This window comes from Corylus avellana, chromosome 2 (assembly GCF_965113065.1).
Source record: "Corylus avellana chromosome 2, dhCorAvel1.hap1.2, whole genome shotgun sequence".
NCBI classification, from domain to species: domain Eukaryota; kingdom Viridiplantae; phylum Streptophyta; class Magnoliopsida; order Fagales; family Betulaceae; genus Corylus; species Corylus avellana.
The window spans coordinates 759848-778036 of NC_142491.1; the positions used below are offsets into that span (position 1 = coordinate 759848).

The window sequence follows — 18189 nt, forward strand, 5'->3', positions numbered from 1 at the left end:
TCTTTTCTTACTCTTATTAAACCCATGACTCGATCATCCAAATTGATTTAATTAACTAATCCATACTGCATGCATATAATGGCCAATCACATACATATGAGGAATTCAAGAAAACATGAATTAATCAAGTTAAGCAACACAATATGATTATCACAAATGCGCCAATATTGAAATATTAAATAAACATAATTAGGGCTTCAATCTTGCCCTCCTTAAGAGTTAGTACACATAATTAAAGTAAAACTAAAAAAGAAAAGGGAAAGAAAGAACCGAAAACCTCTCCTAGAAGTAGCCTCCAATTCCTCTCCCTAAAGTTGTGTCTATTCCAGGATGATTATTCTAAAGGTTTAGAGGTCTTATTTATAGGCTTAGGAATACTCTAGAAAACCTAGAAACCCTAGTAAAATCGTAGGGTTTAGTCCTAGTGCAACTAGGACTAGAAAAACCCTAATATGGAAAGCAAAAGGAGTCTGGCCGCAGCTTGTGGAATTCTCCAGTGCATGGATGCGCTCGATCACATCTCTGCGATGTATGTCTTCTATGCTCGATTGCAATGCGATCGAGTCTTCTCTTGTGCGTACGAGCGCACACCTCGCTCTTCATGTCTGGACCTCTCTAGAAGTGCACTCAATCACACTACCAGAATGCTTTTGCTTGCTTCAAGTCTTCTAGCTTTTCCCCAATTTTATCCTTTAAGTCCGATACTTCCAGGAATGCTTTATTTTCTTCCAAAAACCTATAAAACAAGAAAATATAAAAAGGAAGTAAAATAAAACAAACTAACAACACCAAGGAATTAACACATATAAGTTTAAGGGCTAAAATATGAATATTTTGGCACTTAATAGACACACGAGAACATGCCAGGGATCAGCCGCGAGGAGCTGAGTTCCATTTCCTAACCCTGGCCTTTCTCGCAATAGGGGGTAGATATAGTAGGACCGAGGAAAGAGGGGTGTTCGGTTCGCAGTGGTAGTTATCGATTACTTCGCAAAAGTGGAGACCCTAGTGAACATCACAGCCAAAAACATGGAGCGGTTCCTCCAGAAGAATGTCATATGTCGGTATGGCATTCCACAAGCATTCGTCACAAACTATGGAAAGCAATTTGATTGCGATTCATTCCAAGAATGGTGTGCCAAGCTCCACATAAAAAACTACTCCTCATCCCCGGGACATCCCCAAGCGAATAGGCAAGTAGAAGCCACCAACAAGACCATCTTCAAAAACTTGAAGAAGAAGCTGGGTGAGCGCAAGGGAGATTGGGCCAAGGATCTTCCAGAAGTTCTTTGGGTGTACCGAACTACGAAGAGGACGCCAACTGAGGAGACCACCTACGCTCTAGCCTTTGGGACCGAAGCAGTCATCCCAGCCGAGGTTGGATCGAGAAGCTTCCACGAGGAGAACTTTCGGCTAGAGACCAACGATGAAGGCCTCAAGCTACACCTCGACTTGCTGTAGGAGAAACGAGACTAGGCCCAAGTAACCATGGCCGCATACCAAGAGAAGGTAGCTTGGTACTTCAACCAAAAGGTCAAGCACTGAAGCTTCAAGATCGGAGACTTAGTTCTGCGAAAAGTCACTATCGCCACCAAGGACCAAGCCGAGGGAAAGTTAACTCCAAATTAGGAAGGACCACACAAGGTAATCGGATGCCGAAGAGCGGGAGCATATCACCTCGAGGATTCCGAGGCCAAACCATTCCCATGGCCATAGAATGCCGAACACCTTAAGAAGTATTTTGTTTAGTCATTGTAATTCCGTTAAGAAGATTCACCTTTATAATTTTCCATTGTAAAAGTACTTTGTCAATAAGAGTCTTCCGAAATTACACTATCAAACAATGCTTCAGTAAATACCGCCGACAAGGCACTTTACCTAAAAACAGTTATCAGGAAATATAGTCGTAAAGGCGCTTTCCCAAGCATAAAGGTTTGACAAATATAGCCGAGCAGATGCTTTCGAAACTTAGCCCAATTTAAGTATTTAAAACCTCCATGAAGGTTAATTTTAAGGATAAAAACATTGGTGAAATATAGCTGTAAAGGCGCTTTCCCGAGGGCGACGTTCATGAAATATAGTCGTAAATGCGCTTTCCGAACTTAACCCATTAAGAACATAAAGCCCCTGAAGTAGGATTGTTCAAAGGTTAAACTACCTCGAGAAATATAGTAGAGAACATAAAGTCTCTGAAGAAGGATTGTTCAAAGGCGCTTTCCCAGGGCAAACGTTCAGGAAATATAGTCATAAAGGCACTTTCAGAACTTAGCCCATTTTAAGAATGAAAAGCCTCAAAAAGAGGCTCATTCAAAGGCTAAACTGCCTCGGTGAAATACAACCGTAAATGTGCTTTCCCAAGGCCAAGCATTCGGCCAAGCAAGTCATAAAAATTAAACTTTTACAGTTTGTTTTTATTGATTGCCAAAAGAGAAGAGAAAACAAGCAAGACCAAATGTTAAGCAAAAACTCTCTTCTCATTAAATTTTTCAAAAGTTACATTCATAATTACAAATTACAGATCATTTGCCTCAGGGGTATTGGCATCCTTAGCCTCGGGAGTGCAGGCACTATCCGAAAAATCCTGTGACTTCGGAGTGTCAACACTACCCAAGTGTACGTCCTCCTTGGAGTCACTAAAAGGATTAAAGTCGAACTCCCTTATCCCCGGGGCGTCCGGCATTTGCTCCTGGTCGAGGCTAACAATCTCTGCAATGGCTTCTTCGGTGGTAGGACAGTCTTTAGGATCAACAGTGTTGAGGTCAATATAGCGGAAAGGGTCAGAAACCCAGCCTCGGGCCCAACCTAGGTCTCGGGTCCAGGATGCATAAGATAACTACTTGAGATAATTTCGAGCCCTGTCCTTAGCCTCGCATAGCTAATTCCACACACAACCAAGCTTGCCCTTGAAGAACTCAAACCTTGTCTCGGCTGAAACGCCCCAAGTTCTAGAGGTAGAGCGACTGAGAGCAATTGTAACATATTCTTAATAATAATAAAAATTCTCCTACCATATGATTACCACAAAAACATAACATCACTAGAATACTATAAACTCTCATTATGAAACCACAAACACATAATGTGCTAGTATTCAATAATCTCAAAAGCAATAAAGTTACACAAACTATGCTTGTCTCAAATGGTCTAGTCTATAGAATGGAGTCCCAAACACTTCTTCTGCTACTGCTCCTGCTAGTCCACAAAGCAATAAGCCCAAGTGCCCCAATCATTGGGCTAGATAATCGGGTCTTTAACAACTAAGAGGCCCACCAGTACCCCCTGTCCTCAGTACTACGATATATATAGTGCAATCCGAAAAAGATGTATAAGGAGAAGGGGTGAGTTCGACAACTCAGTAAGTAGCCACAACTCCAAGATGCTATAAAACATGCTATGCAGATTTTTATGCCATAATCTCAGTCATGCATAACAATAATTAGTAAAACAATTAACAATTTACGCAAGAATGGCAAGTAAGTTATAAAATGAGTAAGCACTTCCTTTTCCTTTTCTTTCAAATAATTGTTTTACCCTTTGACCCATAACCACAATTTTACCATGAGCGGCGCACGTTTAGCTTGTCCCGAAGTACCCATCAGCTCATCCTGTTGTCACAGGGGAGAGCTACTAGGTTGGGAACTTCCTTAGGTGAAGGCCACCTAGCCGATAGCACACACCTTCTCGTAACCGTTCTTCGGTGTGCTTGCCATGCTAGCCATGCGATCCGGTACCGATCGTTCCTTCAATGCCTCGGGGTTAAACATTTATTATCATGAATGCATATGTAACATTTCATATAACGTTACAAGCTCATTTGTAATTGTGTAATATACCATGAAACCTTTGTGAGCTCTTTCATTCATAATCGCATTCATGCATAACTTATAAAAATAAGGTAATTGTAATATATAAAATTCTTAAACATTGACATATGATTGAATAAAACTTAGCATTAAAATATGAAAGGAAGTGCAATTTCAAATCATGTAAATGGATGATTTATAAAATCCCCAACATTTTTTCAAAGGTTTATAATAAAATCTGTTGGGGCTTTTGGTGTTATGCCCCCTTACCTGGCATCGTATTTCCTTAATTTGATTCTGCATTCAACTCACAATTCCTACAACGAAGGTAAAAAGTACCTTAGTCATCAATTCGTTTATCCTTAGCCCAAAACATTACAGTGACATCAAACCCCACCATGCTTGATTTATATGCCTCCCATAAAATTCTAATAATCAACTCAATTAAGGGCTTATTTCAAGCAATTGCTTTACACTAAAACAGCCAAGGTTATAATATTCTTACTACTTTAAAATCATCCGACTACAATTAACAGCTTAAGAAGTCTATCTAGCCATAATATCTCTCTCTTCCTAAGCCATTTAATTTAGCAACTTACTCCCAATATCAAAAGCTTAGAAACATTTACAACAATCACTCTAATTATATGACATATTAGTAATAGAGATTCAGACCCATATAGCAATAATTCCCACACACCAGCTGCATGTCAAGCAACAGCTACACCACACAAAGGAAACCTACATGACAGCCACAAGTCAAGCAACGGCTACAACACACAAGGAAACCAAAATCAACCCATGCGCTCCCAAAATCAAATCAAGTCAAGCAACGGATAGATTATTCTAGAAAGGAAAACTTTCATTCACTATGTATTCTTTTACCTATTATGTAACCTCAAACACTTTGTATATATACCCAATCAATAACAATGGAACTGTAAGGTGAAATATTCACAAAACATATAGCCTTCTAACATGGTATCAGAGCCAAAGGTCATCGGATCGAACCTTGACTCTGTCAAATCAGCCCCACTTAAATTAAATATTCCACGTGTTGGATATCACCTATTAAAAGAGAGTTTGAGCCCACACGTGAGGAGGAGTGTTAAAGTGTTGATTAAGTGATTAAATTTACCTCTTCCTGTCAGCTTAAGCTTTAGAATGAATGATAGCCCGTACCAAGCATATTGAAATCAACTTTCATTTTGTTCGTGATAAAGTTGCAGCTAAAACACTGGCAATCTGCTTCATCTCAAGCAGGGATAACTTAGCTAACATCTTTACTAAACCCACTGCATCCTCTCATTTTTCCCTCATGTGCACCAAGCTCAACATAGTCTGCCACTTGTCTCGCTTGAGGGGGCATACTAGAGAATCAAACCCATATGGCAATAATTCCCACACACTAGCCGCATGTCAAGCAACGGCTATAGCACACAAAGGAAACCCACATGACAGCGACAAGTCAAGCAACGGCTACAACACACAAGGAAACCAAAATCAACCCATGCGCTCCCAAAATCAAATCAAGTCAAGCAACGGATAGATTATTCTAGAAAGGAAAAGTTTCATTCACTGTGTATTCTCTTACCTATTATGTAGCCTCAAACACTTTGTATATATACCCAATCAATAACAATGGAACTATAAGGTGAAATATTCACAAAACATATAGCCTTCTATAATTAGCACCGAAACCCAATAAGCACCAACTTCTATGGATCCCATAATAATTTATGGTTAGTTAACACTCTAAGTATAATTAACTCCTCCAAATAGCAATCCTAGTGTTCATACACTAAAAGCCCCAAATTATGCCCATATTTCCACAATTAGTAAAATTTGAGTTTTAATCCATTAATCTAACAACCTAGAGCTGAATAATGCATAACAATCCACTATACACGAAAGCCCCATGTTAATTTTAGGGATTTAGCTTCATACTAAAAATACCATAAAAGATATAAAAATATTACCTTGGAGAGTTCTCATTTTATTTTATTTATTTATTTCTTCTTCCTCCTCTTTCTTTCTCTCCTTTCTTTTCTTTCTTCTCTCTTTCCTTTCTTTTCTTTTCTCTTCTTTTCTTTCCTGGCAGCAAGCTGCTCTTTCCTCACGCAAACTCTCTCTCTCTCTCTCTCTCTCTCTCTCTCACGCATGAGAGTTTGTTCTCACACTTGTGAGAATTGAGGGGAATTGCTCCCCTTGAGAGCTTGCCACATGTGGGACATTTGTCCCACATGCACTCAACTTCTGCAACACACAAGTGTCCACCAAGAAAGCAAGGAAAACATGTAGAGTAACAGCTGTAACTTCAGGTGTCAATCAAATGGGTTTTTAGGCATGCAATGCTTACATCTTAGCACTTAGGTGTCTTGGCATGAACCTATCAAGATATAGTCATAAAAATTTATAATTAATCCTCAATAAATATAAATCTTTTGACTACGACATACCTAAAAATCGTGGCCTACTAAGATCATTAACCCATCCAATTAATTTCCCAAATCACAGGTACCTTAACTACTTGACAGTTTGACCTATTAAACTTGGAAAACTCGTAACTTTTTCAATTTAACTCTAAATGACAAGAAATTTGGCTTGAAATTTTCCTCATTCAAAGACTCACAACATATCCAAAAATCATAGCAACCCATAACTTTTTGGTACCTCAAAAGTCCCTCGAAATTCAGTTCCTCTGTTTGAGTGAAATTCCTGCTTTGACACTTGCATCTTCTAAAAATCATAACTCCTTCTACAAGCATCCAAAAATCATGAAACCACTTTTAAAATCTTTCTTTCTCATCATTATATAAGGTCATAAAACATATTTTTTTAAGCTCACTTATTGAATTTTAGGCATCGAAAACAATGTGACTTTTCTTTCAATAACCCACTAAATTTCTAACTAGCAATTTTCCATCATCTTTCACATTAAGTCTATTTACCTAACTCCATATAAATCTTAATAAAATTGCAAATCCTCCTTATCCTTGATATTAAGATCACCTTTATTCTAGGTATAAATTTCGGGATATTACATCCTTCCACCCTTATAAAAATTCCGTCCTCGGAATTTGCTACTAGCAAAACTTACTTGAAATTTCCCTCCTTGAAGTACAATGTTATCAGCATTGAGCTTTCATGATATAGTCCTAGTATTTGTTTGGCACATTCTACCATCTACATCCACCATTTAACTAAGGTCAAGTGTTGTGGGTAAAGCATAGCTCCTATGCAAAAAGAATGTTCAAACTTGATACCCATTCCAAAATCAAATAACACCATACGTAAAAAGACATGCACAAATCGCCTTAATTCTATATCATCAATTCCACTAATTTTACATTCACAACAACATGCCTTAACAACTTTTCAACATGTACTTTGACCCAACTAATTGTTTTCCTCAAGATCTTTCCATTGTAGGGTAGAGTTATCCCTTAAAATCCAACCAGCCATGGGTCATTCAAAAATTGTTACCCTTGTTTGAATTACCTCATAATTATCTTCATAACAAAAGGTTTGTAATAGCCAAGAAAGAAACTCACTCACCTTCAAGAGTATTAGCTACCTTAATTATGACAAACAGAAAATTCTTATGGACAACTTAGATGTGGTAAACTGTAAATAACCATATAATAAAACCAAAATCAATGCTCTAAATGAAGCAATCTTTCCACAAAAATTCAAGGTGGCTAAATACCATGTGACCATCTTTCCTTCCAAAATTCACGGTTGATTTTGCAAGTAAGCATAGTCTCTCTTAACTTAAAATCAAATAACAATTCTAATTACAATGGTTAGTCTAGAACACAAGTACACACACTAAAATCCACAAGGCTTTCAACATGCAGTCCATAAATCATAGACATACCTTATTTTCTTAATCATGCATAGGATGATTTGCACAAAATCCAATCATTCCATAGACTATCCCAAAAATACAAAAGTAGAACGCATCAACAATCTCGTCAATATCTCAAGACTAAATCCATCACTATTCCAAACCTTAACTTAGCGTAAGAGTGTTTCTTTAAGTGTCCTTAATCTTTTGGTGCTGCCAATGTATAAATTGTCTCATAACACTTATACCCCAACAATGGTATTTTAATCTTGTATTCAACCGAAACTCTTCCTCTCATTAATATACTTATTCAACAACAATGAGCTAGATCCCAACATTTCAGTATCCTGGAACTTTTCATTCTCAGAAAGCCATCGACTATGTTGCTATAACTCAATTAAACACATTAGTCCAAAACTTCAACACTTTTTATGTCAATAATCATAATCCCAAAATTATCTTGATCTAGAAACTCTAGATGTTTTAATGTTTATTTCTCATCACGAGAATTTAGAAAGCTTTTTGACACCAATGATAAACTCCGGCTATACTTCCAAGGTACTATAATCATACTTCAAAACCTCCAATGCGCATATACTATTATCAGTCTTTCAATCACAATCTTTTGACCAAGCATAAGTATTCTCTAATGACTATCTAAACTTGAACTGATCTTAAAAGAGTTGGTGGAATCTATTGTGCCAAATACCCACCTAAATTAATAGGCAAATACTTGGTACGTTTTACTCGTAAGTGCACAATATCAAACAATAGTATAGCAGGCAAATACGAGATCATTCTCACGAGGATTGGTAAATTATGTTTAAAAGTAATTTCCTATTTAATTAACAGATAAAACTCAATTGTCACGATTGAATTAAAATAAAAAAATAAAATAAAAGATAAACTAAAACTAAAAAGGATTAGGGTTTTGATATCGACCACTAACCAAACTATTTAAAATAACAATATGCCAATGCGCCAATCGTACCGGTATATTTAATCTTTGCTAACCTAAGGGTATGGGTGTATACTCCTTAAGCTATAGATTTCTCTAAGCAACAAATTAGGCATGGGTGTATACTCTAATTCTTTTCTTTCTTAAAGGATTTAGCATGGGTGTATACTAAGTTGTTCTTTAAGAAAGCATAAATCTGTGGAAATTGACAATTACATGATGCCTAGGGCATGAGTGTATACTCCCAGTTCCCCATGTTGATTAACCCAAGAACCCGGTATGGAATTCTTTTGTTACTTTATTAAACACAAGACTCGGTCTTAAGATATAAGATATAAGCAGCTATCCTTGATTTTGATTATGGAGTAAAGGTACTAAAGTTAATTGATGGTTCATATTTAATGGCGTTTTGAGGAATATATTACTTTGGGAAAATTTGGATTCATAAGGACTATAGGATTATTGTTATGCTGTGAATTAATGGATTTTAAGGATAATTTTTTGGGGAGGAAATTACATCAGAATTTTATTGCAATCCTTTGTTTGGAAGCTGTTTTCGCATAGGTATGATTCATGTTATGGTTTGAAGTAAATAGTAAGAAAAATTACTATTAGCTAGCAATGAAAATTTCAGTTTAAGTGTTTAATGGAACTAGCTGTGACCAGCTAGTATAGGTTTGATCAATCATTTATCAAAGGTCAAATTAGGTTTTAGAGAAGAGGATGGCCAAAGATTAAATTCATAAATTATTATATGGAAGCTGTCTTTCTTAAAGTTGCATGGAAGATTTGGCAAATGTGGATGAAGGTATGATTATAACGTAGTGGTTTGATTAACACCATGGCGATATGGTAGGATGCTCATTATCGTATCTGGGAATCAAACTTCTCGAGTAGTTCTGTGATAATTGAAATTGAAAAAGATAATTTAGTTGTTGACTGACTTGTGACCTTTTTATTTGTGGATGATTCTTTTGAATTGTGGTTGAGAAATTTATGGGGGCCGGATGGCTAAAGGTTGGGTTTATAATCCTTGTAATTTGTATAGGGATATTGATATTTAGCATCACAATTTGCAAAGTAAAAATGTTAGAGACCATTTTATGGAGCTTAATTCAGAGGACTAGAAATCATAAACGATTGTACTTGGGGTATAAGAGTTGTAAAGGTTAGATGGATTATTGATTTATGTTGGGCTTTGACAAAATTAAGCATAGATACATGATGACACCTTAAACTTTAGGTAATATATGTGGCAAAATTTTGAGGTTGAAGTTATATATGTATGACAATCCTACTATTTGCGATAGTTAATAAAAGAGATTATTGATCAGCATATACAATGGAATTTTAGCTTAAGTGTTTAATGAAATTGAGTATGACTAAATACTTGAGATTCTGTTATGAGTCAAAATATTCATATTTTAGCCCTTAACTTACATTTGTTAAATCCTTAGTTTTGTTAGTTTGTGCTATTTCATTTCTTTTTTGTATTTTCTTTGTTTTATAGGTTTTTGGAAGAAAAGAAAGCATTCCTAGAAGTATCAGACCATTGTTGGCACAAATCATACTTCTTGGTGTCAAAGTTATATTCACATGGACCATCAGTTTTAATCAGCCAAACACAAGCCCTGCAAATTTTACAATCCCTGTCTTGGTCGTAGATCTCAAACAAGTAAGTGTTAAGATCCCACTAAAAATTACACACGAATGATGTCGTCCCCAAAAAAGCTGGTCTAAATATGAAGCTGTAGTTGGCACCCGTGCTAATCTAGTGTTGATCAAGATTGTCATACGCTGACATACAATGAGTCTGAAGTTGTGTGGTGTTTCCTAGTGCATTATTTATTGTCACCCTTGCTCGCTTGCGTTGGAAAATTGAATCTGTCAATATTGTTGCAACATTATCAAACGTCCAACACATGGACAAATATATCATCAATACCATCATCATCATCGCTACCAACATCACATTTGTGCTGGAATATGATGTCACCATGTTGCTTGTTTCTTGTCTAATATATCAGGAATCTCAATGACATATATGACTTTCAAATCCTTCACACAACATATAAATAGTGGTTAAAACTATAGGGTAAAGATAGATAAGGTTAAAAATAAAAATAAAAAACACAAAAACAAACAAACAATTTGAAGTCGGTAATGTATATATTCTATTTGTTGTGCCAAACACTACCTAAATTAATAAATAATATTTAGTACGTTTTACTCGCAAGTGCACAAAATCAAACGATAGTATAGTGCAGGCAAATACGAGATCATTCCCACGATGATTGGTAAATTATGCTTAGAAGTAATTTCCTATCTAATTAAACAAATAAAGCAAAAGATAAACTAAAACAAAAAAGGATTAGGGTTTTGATACCCACCACTAATCAGATTAATTAAGATAACAATATAGCAATGCGCCAATCATACCGGTATATTTAATATGTGCCAACTTAAGGGTATGAGTGTCTACTCCTTAAGCTATTGATCTCCCTAAGCAACGAATTAGGCATGAGTGTCTACTCTATTCTTTTCTTTCTTAAAGGATTTAGCATGGTGTATACTAAGTTGTTTTTTTAAAAAAGCATAAATCTGTAGAAATCAACAAAAACATGAGGCCTAGGGCATGGGTGTCTACTCCCGTTTTCCCATGTTGATTAACCCAAGAACCCGGCGTGAATTTCTTTTTTTACTCTTATTAAACTCAGGACTCGATCATCTAAATTGATTTAATTAACTAGTTCATTACACATGCATATGTTGATCCGGCAAATACATATGAGGAATAAAAGATAACAGGAATTAATCAAGTTAAATACACCAAAATACAATTGTAGCAAAAGCGCCAATATTGCAATCCTAAAAAGACATGATTAGAGCTTCAATTTAGCCCTAATTAAAATATAAACTACATAACAAAATAAAAGGTTGAAGAGAAGAAAAACCTAAACTCCTATTGATCTAGCCTTCAGTTCCTTTCCAAAGCTTATGCCTCTTTCTCCACACTTATTCCTAGAAGCTAAGAGGTTTATTTATAGGCTTTAGAAGTCCTTGTTACACTAGTAAACCTAGAAAATTCGTAGCGTTTTAGCCCTATTACAAGTGGGACTTGGAAAACTCTAATATGGAAGGAAAAGGGAGTCTGGCCGCTTCTGATGTGTCACCAGCACACGGGTGCGCTCGATCGCAAGTCTGCGATCGAACTCTTTTGGTGTGAGCACGATCGCACCTGGCTGCTTCGCTGCTTGTCCTCTCTGGTAGGAACCTGCGATCGATCGCATTGTCAAGAACTCCAATTTTTCTCAAATTCTCTCTTTGAGCCCAATTCTTCCAGATTTACTTTCTTCTTTTTCCAAAAGCCTACAAAAGCATGGAAAATACATAAAAGAACTAAAATAGCATAAATTAACAACACTTAAGGAATTAACACATATAAGTTTAAGGGCTAAAATATGAATATTTCGGCACTTAACACACCCCAAACTTACATATTGCTAGTCCCTTAGCAATACAAAACTAAAAATAAAACAAAAAAGATAACTTCATCTTTCGTGGGATGTACGACTGCATTTAGCATGTGCAACAAGCCTTTTAAACTCCTAGGAATTCCCTAGAGGACGAGTGAAGTCTCGTGAAGGTTTTCCAAAAAATCATGTAAGAGTTCATGTTACCCAAAAATTAAGGTATCACTCAAAACCATGATTTTTATTCATTAGCATACTTAAAAAGATAAACTCCATCTTCACAATGAATTGAAATTTAAAAGTTTAATTACTTACAAAAGACATGCTAAGGCATCACAAGTTTGAAAACAGTGTAAAGTGAACTAGCACATAAATATGAATCTTCCAATTATTTCCAATGTGTAACATCTCAATATCTCAAAGTTCACTGAAATTCATATTAAAATGAACAACAATGGCATATTTTTCTTTGTTTTTTTTTTTTCTTTTTCTTTTTCTTTTTCTTTTTCTTTTTCTTCGTCAGGTTGTGCAATGCTTGGTTCCCTTAAGCTTTCTAATTGACCCATGTAACAAGTGTTAAGTCAATGACTCTCAAACCAGATGATTTTAGGGCATTAGGTGTAGAGACACCCCTAGGATTTACTAACTCGAGTCAAAAAGGCAATGAAACCAAACTAACCATGACATTCACCAAATCAAAATTTTTTACCTTTTGATGTGAACACTCAATGCTTTTAAGACAAGAGGTCCAGTTACTTAGTGAAAAACTTATCAATGATCAATTTTTATTTTTTTTATCACATATATATATGCCAAAGTATCCATTTAATAAATCATCTAGTTTCACCCAAGACAAAGAAACACACACATCAGACTTTGATGTCATACCCCACAAATTATGTGCTAATGTGCTTGTGTAAGATCAGATCAAACATGTGAATTCTCAACTGTCCTAAGCAAGTAACCAAACTGAAAAACTCAATTATCAAATCATGTGTTCAAAATTTTAAGCTCACCAATGAAATCAAATCACAATTTGGAAGATCATCCAAAATTTTAAGACAAACATGATTATGCATATTTTTTTAGTATTAAATTCAATCGTGACAATTGAATTATATATGTTTAATTAAATAGGAAATTACTTCTAAGCATAATCTACCAATCCTCGCAGGAATGATCTCATATTTGCCTGCATTATACTATCATTTGATCTTGTGCACTTGCGAGTAAAACGTACTAAATATTATTTATTAATTTAGGTAGTATTTGGCACAACAAGTTTTTGTTGATCAGGCAAACACATATGAGGAATACAAGATAACAGGAATTAATCAAGTTAAATACACCAAAATATAATTGTAGGAAAGGCGCCAATATTGCAATCCTAAAAAGACATTGATTAAGGCTTCAATCTAGCTCTAATTCAAATATAAAGTACATAACAAAATAAAAGGTGGAAGAGAAGAAAAACCCAAACTCCTTTTGATCTAGCCTTCAGTTCCTTTCTAGAGCTTGTGCATCTTTCTCTACACCTATTCCTAGAAGCTAAGAGGTCTATTTATAGGCTTTAGAAGTCCTTGTTACACTAGTAAACCTAAAAAATTCATAGGGTTTTAGCCTTATTACAAGTGGGACTTGGGAAACTCTAATATGGAAGGAAAAGGGAGTCTGGCCGCTTCTGATGTGTCACCACCACACGGGTGCGCTAGATCGCAACCCGTGTGCGCTCGATCGAACGTCTGCGATCGAGACTCTTTTGGTGAGTGCACAATCGCACCTGGCTACTTCGCTGCTTGTCCTATCTAGTAGTGCGCTCGATCGCAGGGAACCTGCGATCGATCGCACTGTCAAGAACTCCAATTTTTTCCAAATTCTCTCTTTGAGCCCAATTCTTCCAGATTTACTTTATTCTTTTCCAAAAGCCTACAAAAGCATGGAAAATACATAAAAGAACTAAAATAGCACAAATTAACAACACTTAAGGAATTAATACATATAAGTTTTAAGGCTAAAATATGAATATCTTGGCACTTAACATACCCTCAAACTTACATATTGCTAGTCCCTTAACAATACAAAACTAAAAATAAAACAAAAAAGATAAATTCATCTTTCGTGGAATGTACGATTGCATTTAGCATATGTAACAAGCCTTTTAAACCACTAGGAATTCTCTAAAGGACCAGTGAAGTCTCGTGAGGGTTTTCTAGGAATGTTACCCACAAACATCATGCAAGAGTTTATGTTGCCCAAAAATTAAGGTATCACTCAAAACTATGATTTTCATTCATTAGCAGGCTTAAAAAGATAAACTACGTCTTCACAATGAATTGGAATTTTAAAGTTTAATTACTTACAAAAGACATGCTAAGGCATCACAAGTTTGAAAACAGTGTAAAGCGAACTGGCACATAAATATGAAGCTTCTAATTATTTTCAATGTGCAATGTCTCAATATCTCAAAATTCACTAAAATCCTTATTAGAATGAACAACAATAACATATTTTTCTTCTTCTTTTTTTCTTTTTTTCACGAACAACAAAAGTAAACATAAAATAAAACTGGGACAATTTTTTTTTTTTTTCATAAACAACAAAAATAAAAATAAAATAAAATAAAACTGGCCAAAGTGTGTGTAAAGTGTCTCCCATACCCCCAAACTTAAATTACACATTGTCCCCAATGTATCTATAACATGGAAAGAATTTACCCGGGATATGGACGAAATTGTCTGGAATAGCATGGTTTATAGCACACCCCCAAACTTGAATTGAAGCACACTTGTCCCTGGAAAATAAAATACTAAAACAAACAAAAAGGAAACAAAAACAAAACTAGAAGACACATAAAAATAAATTGAAAAACAAATAGAAAAATAATAGGATAAACTATGGGGTGCCTCCCATTAGCGCTAAGTTTAACGTCTTCATCCAGACTGTACAGCACCTTCAGTACTGCTGGATGGAGGTGTGCTCAATCGCACTACTGCATAGTAGCTCAAAGTTGTGGACAAAAAACAAAGAAAAATTAAAATCACAAAAATAAAAATAATAATAATAATAATAAAAACTATCAAACTTTAAAAGCAAAAACATAAAACAAAAGGCAAAATAAAAGAAAACAGAAACCAAAAACAAATAATAAAAATAATAAAAATAAAAATGAAAAATGAAAAATAAAAGCAAAATTGAAATTACCAGCTTCAGTATTGTTGTCTGGCTGTGTGCTCGATCGCACAGCTACGCTCGGTCTCCCTGGAATGGACGCTCGAGCATACTGTCTTAAAACATAAGCATATAAGGCTCACAGGTAGCAGTGCGTTCGATCGCAGTGAGACTACGCTCGATCGCACTGCCACAAATTAAATCAGATTTGTGTACAGAAACAAAAACAAAAAACTAAACATAAAAATTAAACAAAAATAAACAAAAACATAAAACAAACAAAATTAAAAACTAGACAAAACAGAGAGTAAATAAATAAAAGAAACTAAATTAAACTAAAGGAAAAAATTTCTAGACATAATTTAACACAATCCTTGGCAACGGCGCCAAAAACTTGTTGTGCTAAATACTACTTAAATTAATGGATAATATTTAGTACCTTTTACTCGCAAGTACACAAGATCAAACGATAGTATAGTGCAAGCAAATACAAGATCATTCCTACGAGGATTGGTAAACTCTGCTTAGAAGTAATTTCCTATTTAATTAAACATGTAAAATTCAATTGTCACAATTGAATTTAATATAGAGAAATAAAGATAAAGATAAACTAAAACTAAAAAGAATTAGGGTTTTGATATCTACTACTAATCAGACTAATTAAGATAACAATATGTCAATGCGCCAATCATACTGGTATATTTAATTTGTACCAATCTAAGGGTATGGGCATCTACTAGAATTCTCCCTAAGCAACGAATTAGGCATGGGTGTCTACTATAATTCTTTTCTTTCTTAAATGATTTAGCATTGTGTATACTAAGTTTTTCTTTAAGAAAGCATAACTCTGTGGAAATCGACAAACATATAAGGCCTAGGGCATGGGTGTCTACTCCTAGTTCCCCATGTTGATTAACTCAAAAACCCAGTGTGGATTTCTTTTGTTACTCTTATTAAACCCAGGACTCGATCATCCAAATTGATTTAATTAACTAGTTCATACCACTTACATATGTTGACCAAGCAAACACATATAAGGAATACAAGATAACAGGAATTAATTAAGTTAAATACACCAAAATATAATTGTAGCAAAGGCGCCAATATTGCAATCCTAAAAAGACATGATTAGGGCTTCAATCTATCCCTAATTAAATTATAAACTACATAACAAAATAAAAGGTGGAAGAGAAGAAAAACCCAAACTCCTCTTGATCTAGCTTTCAGTTCGTTTCCAGAGCTTGTGCCTCTTTCTCCACACCTATTCCTAGAAGGTTAGAGGTCCATTTATAGGCCTTAGAAGTCCATGTTACACTATTAAACCTAGAAAATTCGTAGGGTTTTTGCCTTATTACAAGTTGGACTTGAAAAACTCTAATATGGAAGGAAAAGGGAGTCTAGCCGCCTCTAATGTGTCACCAGCGCACGGGTGCGATCGATCGCAACCCATGTGCGCTTGATCGCACATCTGTGATCGAGACTCTTTTGGTATGCGCATGATCACACCTGGCTGCTTCACTGCTTGTCCTCTCTAGTAGTGCTTCCCTGCGATCGATCGCACTGTCAAGAACTCTAATTTTTCCCAAATTCTCTCTTTGAGCCCAATTCTTCCAGATTTACTTCCTTCTTTTCCAAAAGCCTACAAAAGCATGGAAAATACATAAAAGAACTAAAATAGCACAAATTAACAACACTTAAGAAATTAACACATACAAGTTTAAAGCCTAAAGTTTGAATATTTTGGCACTTAACACTATTCCATGGAAAGGTGAACAAGTCCACCTAGTGAATATCTAATTTACTTATCAAAAAAGGGAGTTCAGTTAGTTTAGATTTATGTTTTCCGATTTAATACATATTTGGCTTTCTTTTCTTTTCTTTTCTTTTTTGACAAAATTGCGTGGAAAGAAAAGGATAACCTCTCAGTCTTAATAGCTGGAGGCGCAAAAAAATCTCCAATGCATAATTGACTGGGATCTTCTCTATTTCAAGTCCAACGTAGATGAGTAATTTCGTAGTTCATATTAGATTTCACATATCTCATCGACGCCATTTCATGAAATATGACACCAATTGAATGACACCGTTTTTTTACGTCACATTGGTTTTGGCATCAAACCCACGGTTACGATTTTATTTTTTTTGTAACATTTTTGGCTTAAAAGGCGCCCATTTACGTCCTTTTAGAATGAAACGATGTAAGTTGATCATTAATGTCATTTACACAATAAAGGACATAAGGTGCCACTTAAAGTCCTTTTTATGCCGTTTTCCGTGTAAACGATGTAAAGAAGCTAAAAACAACAAAGCATTCTTGTGAATTTTTTCAATTAAAAAAAGAAAAGAAAAAAAATTAATGCCAGTTAGTTCTCCATGTAAGAACTTATAATTTAGGGAAGATAAATGAGAATATGGAAGAGAGACTCAAGGAATTTAGGTGGTTCAACCTAGGGCTGGCAAAACGGGTAATCGGGTAGACCCGATTACGACCCGTTAAGACCCGCGACCCGATTACCCTAGACACGAACACGACCCGTTTAGCTAAACGGGTTAGCGGGTTTGACACGATTATAACACGAAAAATATCCGGGTAACCCGACACGACCCGCTTAACCCGTTTAAAATTACCGGATCATATCGGGTAGACACGATCCAACTTGACCCGACACGACCCGTGTCTAAATAGGTCACACGACCCGACCCGTTAAAAAAACCCTTGATGAAAAATGGAAAAAATAATGTAATATTAATAATAAATTAATAATATACCAAATTACCAATGCCATTGGCCTCTGATGAGAGAGAGAGAGAGAGAGAGAGAGAGAGAGCTGAGAGGGCGAGAGAGTGGCGCTGGGGGGCTGCTGCCTACCGCCTGGTGGTGCCTGTGAAGCTGCGATAGAGGGAGAGAGAGAGCCGAGAGGGGGATTGGAAGAGAGA

General features: G+C 35.7%; 1 long non-coding RNA gene across 1 annotated transcript; it reads right to left on the minus strand.

Moving 5' to 3' along the window:
* Positions 1 to 460: 460 nt before the first annotated feature.
* On the minus strand, positions 461 to 5948 carry LOC148587155 (uncharacterized). The gene is made up of 3 exons (XR_015911549.1): positions 5783 to 5948; positions 4074 to 4120; positions 461 to 736 (listed from the first exon to the last, which is right to left on the minus strand). It is a non-coding gene; the product is annotated as an uncharacterized LOC148587155 (long non-coding RNA).
* Between the last annotated feature and the right edge of the window lie 12241 nt (positions 5949 to 18189).